Source organism: Loxodonta africana, chromosome 5 (genome assembly GCF_030014295.1).
Source record: "Loxodonta africana isolate mLoxAfr1 chromosome 5, mLoxAfr1.hap2, whole genome shotgun sequence".
Taxonomy (NCBI): Eukaryota; Metazoa; Chordata; class Mammalia; order Proboscidea; family Elephantidae; genus Loxodonta; species Loxodonta africana.
In genome coordinates this window covers 83,355,220-83,367,380 of record NC_087346.1, presented here as the reverse complement: position 1 = coordinate 83,367,380, position 12,161 = coordinate 83,355,220, and positions in this window count along the sequence as shown.

Genomic DNA, 12,161 nt, shown 5'->3' with positions numbered 1-12,161 from the left:
TATACGTCTGTGAATAACTTCTAATGACTTTGAGAGTGCCAGGAGCATTTTTAGCAAATAGGTGAATTCGCAATACTGAATTCCCAAATAATGAGGATTGTCTGTATCTACCATTCCATATACTAAGCACAGACCAAAACATTTCACTTTCTATGTCATTTATCCACTTTTTAAATGATGAGTTCTATCTCTCTCCACTTTCTCAGGAAGTTTACAGAATTTATATTCAGCCTGTCTTGTAGGTTCAGTCTTAAATCTCCTCAACTGTGTTTATCCCAATGGCTTTTTGCATGCCAAGTGTCTCTCCTTAAAAACAAAACACAAATTCAGCCAACCTCTCGTTGTGCAATAATTGTTATCTTCTTTTCTTTTTCATTCAAATCTCTTCCACGGAATGTCTACTTTTGTAGTGTCCATTTCTTTACCTCTCACTACCTTCCAGTCAATGACTTCCTTGTGTCTAAATTCAATGGACATTTGTCATGGCTCACACTACTTGATTTTTTTAGAAAAAATTGACCTTTTTGACCATTCCGTTTTTCCTGAAATACTTTTCTTAATTGATTTCTATGGCAATACACTTCTTTTGGGAAACCCTGGTGGTGTAGTGGTTAAGTGCTATGGCAGCTAAACAAGAGGTCGGCAGTTCAAATCAGCCAGGTGCTCCTTGGAAACTCTATGGGGCAGTTCTACTCTGTCCTATAGGGTCGCTATGAGTCGTAATCCACTCGACAGCAGTGGGTTTGGTTTTTTGGTTTGGACGCTTCCTTTTTTCTTTTTGTTGCTTTGACCAAATTCTTCTCTGACTCTTTTTGCTGGATTATCCTCGTCTGTTACGCCATCAAATATTAGATTTTCTTAAACCTCAGTTTTGGCTTTCTTTCTTCTTATTCTACATTATGTTCAACATTGGTGTAATTCACTCCTAATGTTTCATTTATCATCTGTATGCAGATGATCCCCCACATGTCTGTCAGTTTGTCGTACTGTGGGGCTTGTGTGTTGCTGTGATGCTGGAAGCTATGCCACCGGTATTCAGATACCAACAGGGTCATCCATGGAAGACAGGTTTCAGCTGAGCTTCCAGACTAAGACAGACTAGGAAGGAGGACCTGGCAGCCTACTTCTGAAAAGCATTAGCCAGTGAAAACCTTCTGAAAAGCAGCGGAACGTTGTCTCATATAGTGCTGGAAGATCAGCCCCCCAGGTTGGAAGGCACTCAAAAGATGACAGGGAAGAGCTGCCTCCTCAAAGTAGAGTCGATCTTAACGACGTGGATGGAGTCAACCTTTCGGGACCTTCACTTGCTGATGTGGCACGACTCAAAATGAGAAGAAACAGCTGCAAAAATCCATTAATCATCGGAACCTGGAATGTACGAAGTATGAATCTGGAAAATTGGAAATCATCAAAAATGAAATGAACCACATAAAGATTGATATCCTAGGCATTAGTGAGCTGAAATGGACTGGTATTGGCCATTTGGAATCAGACAGTCATATAGTCTACTAAGCTGGGAATAACAACTCAAAGAGGAATGGTGTTGCATTCATCGTCAAAAAGAACGTTTCAAGATCTATCCTGAAGTACAACACTGTCAGTGATAGGATAATATCCATACACCCATAAGGAAGACCAGTTAATATGACTATTATTCAAATTTACGCACCAACCACTAGGCCCAAAGATGAAGAAATAGATTTTTATCAGCTGCTGCAGTCTGAAATTGATCGAACATGAAATCAAGATGCATTGATAATTATTGGTGATTGGAATGCAAAAGTTGGAAACAAAGAAGAAGGATCAGTAGTTGGAAAATATGGTCTTGGTAATAGAAACAATTACTTCTTCATTGCAAATACCTTCTTTCACCAACATAAATGGCAACTATACACATGGACCTCACCAGATGGAAGACACAGAAATCAAATTGACTACATCTGTGGAAAGAGACGATGGAAAAGCTCAACATCATCTGTCAGAACAAAGCCAGGGGCTGACTGTGGAACAGACCATCAATTGCTCATATGCAAGTTCAAGCTGAAACTGAAGAAAATCAGAGCAAGTCCATGAGATCTAAAATATGACCTTGAGTAGATCCCACCTGAATTTAGAGACCATCTCAAGAATAGATTTGACGCATTGAACACTAGTGACCGAAGACCAGACGAGTTGTGGAATGACATCAAGGACATCATGCATGAAGAAAGCAAGAGGTCACTGAAAAGACAGGAAAGAAAGAAAAGACCAAGATAGATGTCAGAGGAGACTCTGAAACTTGCTCTTGAGTGTCAAGTAGCTAAAGCAAAAGGAAGAATTCATGAAGTAAAAGAACTGAACAGAAGATTTCAAAGGGCCTCTTGAGAAGACAAAGTAAAGTATTATAATGACATGTGCAAAGAGCTGGAGATGCAAAACCAAAAGAGAAGAACACGCTTGGTGTTTCTCAAGCTGAAAGAACTGAAGAAAAAATTCAAGCCTCGAGCTGCAATAGTGAAGGATTCCATGGGGAAAATATTAAATGACGTGGGAAGCATCAAAAAAAGATGGAAGGAATACACAGAGCCATTATACCATAAAGAATTAGTCGATATTCAACCATTTCAGGAGGTGGCATATGATCAGGAACTGATGGTACTGAAGAAAGAAGTCCAAGGTGCTCTGAAGGCATTGGTGAAAAACAAGGTTCTGGGAATTGATGGAATATCAATTGAGATGTTTCAACAAACAGATGCAGCACAGGAGGTGCTCACTTGTCTATGCCAAGAAATATGGAAGACAGCTTCCTGGCCAACTGACTGGAAGAGATCCATATTTATGTTTATTCCCAAGAAAGGTGATCCAGCCAAATGTGGAAATTATAGAACAATATCATTAATATCACACACAATCAGAATTTTGCTGAAGATCATTCAAAAATGGCTGCAGCAGTATATTGACAGGCAACTGCCAGAAATTCAGGCCAGTTTCAGAAGAGGACGTGGAACCAGGGATATCATTGCTGATGTCAGATGGATCCTGGCTGAAAGCAGAGAATACCAGAAGGATGTTTACCTGTGTTTTATTGACTATGCAAAGGCATTCGACTGTGTGGATCATAACAAACTATGGATAACACTGCAAAGAATGGGAATTCCAGAACACTTAATTGTGCTCATGAGGAACCTTTACATAGATCAAGAGGCAGTTGTTTGGACAGAACAAGGGGATACTGATTGGTTTAAAGTCAGGAAAGGTGTGCGTCAGGGTTGTATTCTTTCACCATACCTATTTAATCTGTATGCTGAACAAATAATCTGAGAAGCTGGACCCTATGAAGAAGAATGGGCATCAGGATTGGAGGAAGACTCATTAAGAACCTGCATTATGCAGATGACACAATCTTGCTTGCTGAAAGTGAAGAGGACTTGAAGCACTTACTAATGAAGATCAAAGACCACCGCCTTCAATATGGATTACGCCTCAACATGAAGAAAACAAAAACCCTCACAACTGGACCAATGAGCAACATCATGATAGACGGAGAAAAGGTTGAAGTTGTCAAGGATTTCATTTTACTTGGATCCACAATCAACAGCCATGGAAGCAGCAGTCAAGAAATCAAAAGACACATTGCATTGGGTAAATCTGCTGCAAAGGACCTCTTCAAAGAGTTGAAGAGCAAAGATGTCACCCTGAAGACTAAGGTGTGCCTGACCCAAGCCATGGTATTTTCAATCACATCGTATGCATATGAAAGCCGGACAATGAACAAGGAAGACCGAAGAATAGTTGACGTTTTTGAATTGTGGTGTTGGAGAAGAATATAGAATATACCATGGACTGCCAAAAGAACGAACAAATGTGTCTTGGAAGAAGTGTGGTCAGAATGCTCCTTAGAGGCAAGGATGACGAGACTGCGTCTTACATACTTTGACATGTTGTCAGGAGGGATCAGTCCCTGGAGAAGGACATCATGCTTGGCAGAGTACAGGGTCAGCGGAAAAGAGGAAGACCCTCAAGGAGATGGATTGACACAGTGGCGGCAACAATGAGCTCAAAAATAACAATTGTAAGGATGGCACAGGACTGGGCAGTGTTTTGTTCTGTTGTGCATAGGGTTGCTATGAGTCGGAACGAACTCAACTGCACCTAATAATAATATAATAATATATGCAGGTGATAGCAAATACACATCTAAAACCCAGGTCTCTCCTCTGAGTGCCTGCCTGGTATAAAAAATTACCTAACTGGCGTAACTGAATTTATCAAAAGAGCTCACAGACCCGGGGAAGATTTATGACAGGATGTTCCTCCTAAGTCGACAGAGAGAAGACCTTCCCCTGGAGCTGGTGCCCTGAATTTGGACTTTTAGCCTCCTTTACTGTGAAACAATAAATTTCTGTTTGTTAAAGCCATCCTCTTGTGGTTTTCTGTTACAAGAGCACTAGACAACTAAGACACAAATTAATAATTTCTTACCTCTAAACCTTTTTTTTTTTTTTTTCTGTATATGCTTTTATTTATTCATGCACTTAAGTGTCTGTGGGTTGGCCATAGCTAGGAGCTATACCAGTACCAGCTGCTGTCAAATTGACCCCAATTCTTAGTGACCCCCATGTGTGTCAGAGTAAAACTGTGTACCATTGGTTTTCTTTTAAATTTATTTATTTGTTGTTATTGTTGAGAATATACACAGCAAAACACACACCAATTCAACAGTTTGTACATGTATAATTCAGTGACATTGATTATACTCTTGGAGTTGTGCAACCATTCTTATGCTCTTTTTCTGAGTTGTTCCTTCCCCATTAACATAAATTCACAGCCTCCTAAGGTTCCTAACTAATCTTTTGAATTGCTGTTGTCAATTTGATCCCATAAATAATAGACATTAAAAGAGCATAATGCACAAGGTAGACATTCTTTACTAGTTAAGCTAGGTTGTTATTTAGTTTTAAGAAGATTTCAGGTGATATTTTTGTTTCAGGTTTAAAGATTCTCTCAAGTCAATAGTTTTGGGGGTTCATCTGGCTTCCATGGCCCCAGAAAGACTGGCTTCCAGGAGAATTTAAAATTCTGTCCTTCATTTTCCCCCTTTTGATCAGGATTCTTCTATAGAATCTTTGCTCAAAATGCTTAGTAATGGTAGCTTGGTGCCATCCAGTTCTTCTGATCTCATGGCAGTTGATTGTGGAGACAAATTAGCTACATATTCTATGTCCTTCTCCTATTTTTGACTCTCCTTTTTCTTCTGTTGCTCCAGGTGAATAGAGATCAGTTGTGCCTTGGATGGCCACTTGCAAGCTTTTATGACCCCAGACACCATGCAACAAACTAGGAGGTAGAAGAGAAACACTAACACATTATTAAATGGAAAGTCTCATGAAACCATGACCCTAGACCTACAAACCAAGGAACTAAATCCCATGAAGTGTTTGGTTGTACATAAGCAGCCTCAGCAGCTAGTCTTTTTTTTGTCATTGTTGAAATAATTCTATCACACAACTTTCACCAATTCAACTTCTTACAGTTGTACAGCTTATTGACAGCAATTTCAGTAACTGGCTGTGCAACCTTAACCTTAATCAACGCATTTTTTCTATCACCATAAACCAAAACAGCACTCCATAAGCAATAACCCCCTCCTTTCAGCCTCCCTCCCATCCCTCGTAACCACTAATAAACTTTGGACTTTATAGATTTGTCTTTTCTTGTCTTTTTATATAAGTGAGATCACACAATACTTGTCCTTTTGCCATTGACTTATTTCACTCGGCATGATGTCTTCAAGCTCCATCCATATTGTAACAATCAAGACGTCATTTCTGTTACATACTCTTATATGTATGTACCACATTTTGTTTATCAGTTCATTTGTTGATGGGCATTTATGTTGTTTCCACTTTTGGTGATTGTGAATAGTGCTGCAATGAACACTGGTGTGCAAGTCTTTGTTTGAATCTCTGCTTTCAAGTCTTTTGGGCGTATACCTGGGGATGAAATTGCTGCGTCATGTAGTAGTTCTATTTTTAGTTTTTGAGGAACCATCACACTGTTATCCACAGCAGCTGTACCATTTTGCATTCCCATCAGCATGGATAAGGGTTCCAATTTCCCCACATCTTCACCAACATTTGTTATTTTCTTTCTTTCTTCTTCTTTTTTTTAATCTTAAACATCCTAGTAGGCGTGAAATGGTATCTCGCTCTAGTTTTGGTTTGCATCTCTCTGATAACTAATGGTGGCCATTTGAATGTCTCTTTTGTGAAATGTCTATTCAAGTCCTTTATCCATTGTAGGGTTGGATTATCTGTCTTTTTATTGTTAAATTGTTGATATTTTATACATATTTTTGTTATTAGATTCTTATCCGATATATGGCTTCTGAAGGTATTCTTCCAGTCAGTAGCTTGTCTTTTCACTTTTTTTAGTAAAGTGTTTTGATGAAGGAAAAATTTTAATTTTATGAGGTGCCACTTATTTCCTTTGTCTTTTGGTGTTTGTGCTTTTGTTATCACATTAGATAATCCATTGTTAAAAGCTAGGATTGACAGCATTGCCCTGCAGTTTCTTCTAAGAATTTTATGGTTTTGGTTTGTACATTTAGGTTCTTAATCTGCTTTGAATTTGTTTTCATGTATGGTGTGAGGCATGGATCCTGTTTCATTTTTCTGCATGTGGAAATCCAATTTTCCCAACACCATATATTGAAGAGACACTTCTTTCCCCATCAAATGAACGTAGCACCCTTGTCAAAATTAGTTGACCATAGACATGTGGGTTTATTTCTGCACTCTCAATTCTATTCCATTGGCCTATGTGTCTCTTGTTATGCCTGTACCAGGCTGTTTTGATTACTGTAGCTGTATAATATGTTTTAAAATCAGGATAAACTTTTTTTTTTTTAATGTCTCTGTGTCATACATAATAATACAGTCCAAGTAGGTGAGTTAGCCAAAATGCAGGAGTCTACTCTTTTATACTCTCCATCAGTTCTATCATAAATTTTTGTTCATTTTACTTCTTAAATACCTCTCCAGTCCACCCGACATTCTTTATCACTGCCAAAACCATGCTAGTCAAATTGCCATTATTTCTTGGCTAGATTTTTGCCATAGTCTCCAAACTCATCTTTTCAAATCCAATGTTGGTACCCTTCAATCTGTTTTCTACATTACTACAGAATGTTCTTTCTTTTTCCTTCTTCTGATTGATACCTTTTAGTGGCTTCCCATTCCATCTAGCATAAAGACCCTGAAAGGCCCTGAATGGCTTTGTCTTATCAATCAGCCTCATCTCAAATTCCATTCCCTCTCATTTTCTGCACTTCAAGGGCCTTGGTTTTGTTTAACTACCCAACACATTCCCAGGCTCTCTTCTACCACAGGGCCTTTACACATGCTGTTTTCTCTAATTCCCTTACATTGTTAGTGTCTTCCCATGTCTTGTATCTCTGCTCAAGCATCACTTCTTCAGGGGAGGCTGATCAAACCTGTTGATCATTGAGTTGATTCTGATTCATATGACCCTAAAGGACAGAGTAGAAGTGTCCCATAGATTTTCCAAGAAGCAGCCGGTGGATTCACACATTGGGCCCATGGTAATCCAACATTAAGAGGCTGTGGAGAAGAAGAGGAACAAAGAAGACACAGAAATACAGTCATTTTGGCTTCTCAATGTTTCCTATACTTTATATTGATGAAAATATTTCTGTTATCTAGAAATTTTAGATATTCTATAAATAAGTTGTTTTTGTATGTGTGTGGTCCATTATATTGTCAGAAATACGTCCTCTTTGACATTAGTTTTTATCCACATTTTTTAGACTGAGATGCATGCAGAGATTGTCTCTACAATAAACAGTAAATTAATGTCTCATGTCATGTTTAGATCTAATTGTTTTTTAATTTCAGTTTTGCATTCAGGGCTGCTTCTAGGGAGCTGTATCTCTGAGGTGATCCTTGGTTCATGCCCCTGCATTAGAATTATCTGAAGTTGCTTATAAAGAATTTCGATTCCTGAGATTCATCTTAGATTTAAAGAACTCATAAACTTGTATTTTTTTTATCCAGACCTTTAGCTAACTCTTAGGTACATCAAATTGGAAAACTTGTGTCTCATCCTGTGAGTGGTTCTGAACCCTCAGTATGCAGCCAAATCACTTGGAGACTTTTAAGAATACTGTGCTTGGGCCCTACCCATAGGGATTTTTAATTGGCTTCTGTTGGGTCTTGGGATTCTGTACTTTTAGACCTTTCAGCCAATTCTAACGTACAGTCCAAATTGAGAACCGTTATGTTAGGACAGAGTATGAAAATTTGCAAATGAGTTTTTCTGTGTATAGGCGAAATCTGAATGGTTCTTTTAAACAGTCAATGTAGCTGAGTGCTGAGAAAATGAGTGAGAGGAAACTTGGCTATTGTCACAGATCGGGCAGATTATAGACCCAAAACAGAAAGTTAGATAAGACTAGAATAATTAGGAAGATCATGTTAGCCATAAATATTGTTCAGAATGACAACTTAGGCAGAAGGATAGTACCATCTCCTACAGTCTGAGAGGACTCGGCCCACTGGCTCTAAAGTTGGAAGGTTAGAGAATCAGAGGATTTTAGTGAATAAAAAACCCGTTGCTGCCAAGTCGATTCCGACTCATAGTGACCTGTTATGGAAAGTCACAAAATTATTGCTGAGCTTAAGTTTTTTTTTTTTTTGGAAACCCTGGTGGTGTAGTGATTAAGTGTTACAGCTGCTAACCAAAGTTCAAATCCGACAGGCACTCCTTGGAAACTCTTTGGGGCAGTTCTACTCTGTCCTATAGGGTCACTATGAGTTGGAATCGACTTGACAGCACTGGGTCTGGGTTACCCTATTTTCTAATACCTATTTTTTTTTGCTGTATGAATGCCCTGGGTTTCAGAGATTTGTCTTTGTACTAGAGACTATCAAAGTTCTGGACACTCTGAATGAGACAAAGGAAAATATGTGTAGATTTATGCCAAAGGATAAAATTTTTCTTTGATCCTTCTAGTTTTCTCTTTTTTTCTCTGTTCTTTTTAAAACTTTTTTTTTTCTTTTACTTTAACTGTATTCCTTTCATGTGCCACAATTTTTTAAACTCTTTTAGGTAAGGATTTGACTCAGAAGATTTTTTTTTGTGGTTGTTTTCATTTTAATGGAAGACTATGCTTTATCAAATAAACCTATCTCTAATAGCTAGATGATCACGTACTTTGAGAGCATTAGATCTTTCCTGGTGTCCTTATATTTCTTTATCTATATAGTATATGTATATCTATATATACTATATATGTACTTTATCTATATACTATATATATATATATATACTGTATATATATATATATACATATAGTATATATAGCTTTGTTGTTGTTAGCTGCCAGTCCAGTTGGTCCCAACTCGTGGTGGCCCCATGTATTATAGAGTAGAAGAGCTCCATAGGATTTTCTTGGTTGTAATCTTTATGAGAGCAGCTCCACCTGCCAACCTTTAGGTCAGCAACCCACCTCAAACCACTTGTGACACTCATGCTCCTATATATAGCTTTAACCTTTAAGGGAGTGTAAGTTAGATAGATGCCTATGTAACATCTGCCTTTCTCTGATGTTCCACGTTTGGCTCGCCACCTTGGTGGGTTACTTATCTCTGAGTTCCATAGTCTATGGTGTGGTTTTCTTCAGTCCAGAGTAGTCACATTTCACAATTTCAGCTGTCATCAACCTGTATTTGATGATTATGCCTCATGTCCTGGATTATCTTTTGTGGTGTCTTTGTCTTTGTCTAAGAGTTAGGCATAAAAAATCCAATTTCATTTTTCATTTTAAAGACATTAATTCGCATATATAAATCAGTCCAGAAAAGCTCAATTTTTGAAAAATAATTTATTGTACTTTAGATGAAGGTTTACAGAGCAAGATAGTTTCCTGTTCAAAAATTTGTACACAGACTATTTCAAGACATTGGTTGCAGTCCCCTCAATGTGTAAGCACTCTACCCATTCTGCCCTCGGTTCCCATTTCCTTTCATCTGGTTTTTCTTCCCCATCCTCATTTTTCTTTGCTTTTGGCAGATTTTGGCCTTTTTGTCTCATTTGTTCTAAGAAGCTCATTCCTCTAGGGTGTTATTGTTTATTTTGTAGGATCATCTATTGTTTGGCTGAAAGGTGACCTCTGGGGATGGCTTTAGTTCTATGTTAGGAGGGGTAGAGTTTGATTTTGATGTGCACTTTTTATTTTAATTTTGAAGGACACTTTGAAAAAGAGGTGAGACAAGGGATGCCCAGGAGCAAAAGGTCACCTTGTTTTCCAGAAAATAAAATACAGTAACATCTCAGATGAGAATCTTAGAAACGAAGAACTGTAAAAAATAATCAAAGAAGAATCTGGCACAGTGACACTCAATTATGTTGTAGGCACAATGTTAAATTCTTACTAAATCAACTGTTTCTAAGAGACGGGGTAAATTTTTTCTTCTGCCTTTTACAAACATCATTTTATTTTTCTACTTTTAGGTGTGTTTTACAATTTACATATTCTTTAAAGTTTATTTTTTATTCCATTAGACGATTGACATAACCACCTTAAAGAAAATTTGAAAAACAAACAAAATAAGAAAAAAGATGTTATCTACCATTACTGTTTTAGTGTATTTCCTTTCTTTATTTTCCTCTATGCCAGCTTGTTTCTTTTTGATATAAAATCATTAAAACCAAATCCATTGCCATCAAGTTGATACTGACTCATAGTGACCCTATAGGACAGAGTAGAACTGCCCCATAGCGTTTCTAAGGCTGTAATCTTTACGGAAGTAGACTGCCACATCTTTCTCCCTCAGAGTGGCTGCTGGGTTCAAACCACTGACCTTTTTGTTAGTAGCCAAGCACTTTACCACTGCACCATCAGGGCTCCTGTCCTTTTGATATAATGCAAAACAAATCAGCAAATTTGATCACATCTCTTTATTTCTACAAATAAAATGATTGCGATTTTAAGAGTCAGTATGTCAGTTTTAATATCTCCCTTTCCATTGGTTTTCTAAAATTCTAACACTTTACCTAGTCTAGAAGAAGATTCATCTGACAGCCGTACACAAGTAGAAAGAGACCTTGTTCCTAATTCACTTTTACCATCTGTGATGCTGTGGCCTCACCCTGTTACATAGTGTTTTCTGTGAATAATGGTCATCCATATTATGAAAATCTTGCTAATCATGTCTTGCTAGACATGGTTAGCTCCCAGAGTGGTTTTTGAGACAAACGACTTTAAGGATGAATCTCTTCTTTCGTTATTAGACATAAACTCAGTAGCCCCATACTGGCTGCCTTGGGGCCCCACCCTTTTGGTATAAACCATAGTCATTCCTCAGTTAAAGGGTCAGCCTATCCAAAAATGCTTCACCTGCATTGGGTTTTTGGTGGTGTGAATTGATTCACAATTCTGGGATCTTTTGGAGTGAGGAAAATTTGTTTTTCAACCCCTGAAGACTAAGTATTCCTTCCATTTCCCTTCTGGACAATAAAAATATCATAAGATGGGCTGCCTGTGCACTTGTCAGGGGTAAGTCCTCTCCATATCTGCCTGTGAGCTTCTTCTTATAATAGAAAGATTTGCATAGAAAATAGAGCTTGAATTCCTTGAAGGATTTGTGAAGAATTTGCTTACTCACTCGGATCAAGATAACCACCAATTACTCCAATGGTGAGTTACCTCACAAATCTCATCTGTGTGACTTTCTTCAAATGTTCTCCCTAAAAGAGTAAAAAGCAAAATCCCAGTTATTTCGGGGGTGGGGGGGTGGAGTATAACGTATATAGATAGATATAGAGAGAGAGATACCTCCTTCCAAATAATTTTTTGAATTAAACTTTTTACTTTGAAATTATCATAGATTCATATGCAATTGTAACAAATAATACAGGGAGATCTCATGTATACTTTATACAGTTTTCCACAATAGTAACATTTTGGAAAACTGTAGAACAATATTACCATAAGAATATTGATATTCATGCGGTAAAGGTACAGAACATTTCCCTCACAATAAGGATTCTTTATACTGCTATTTAATACAAAACCCATTGCCATCAAGTCGATTCTGACTCCATTTTCCTCCTTCCTTAACTACTGGCAACCACTAACCTGTTCTCCATTTTTTGTAGTT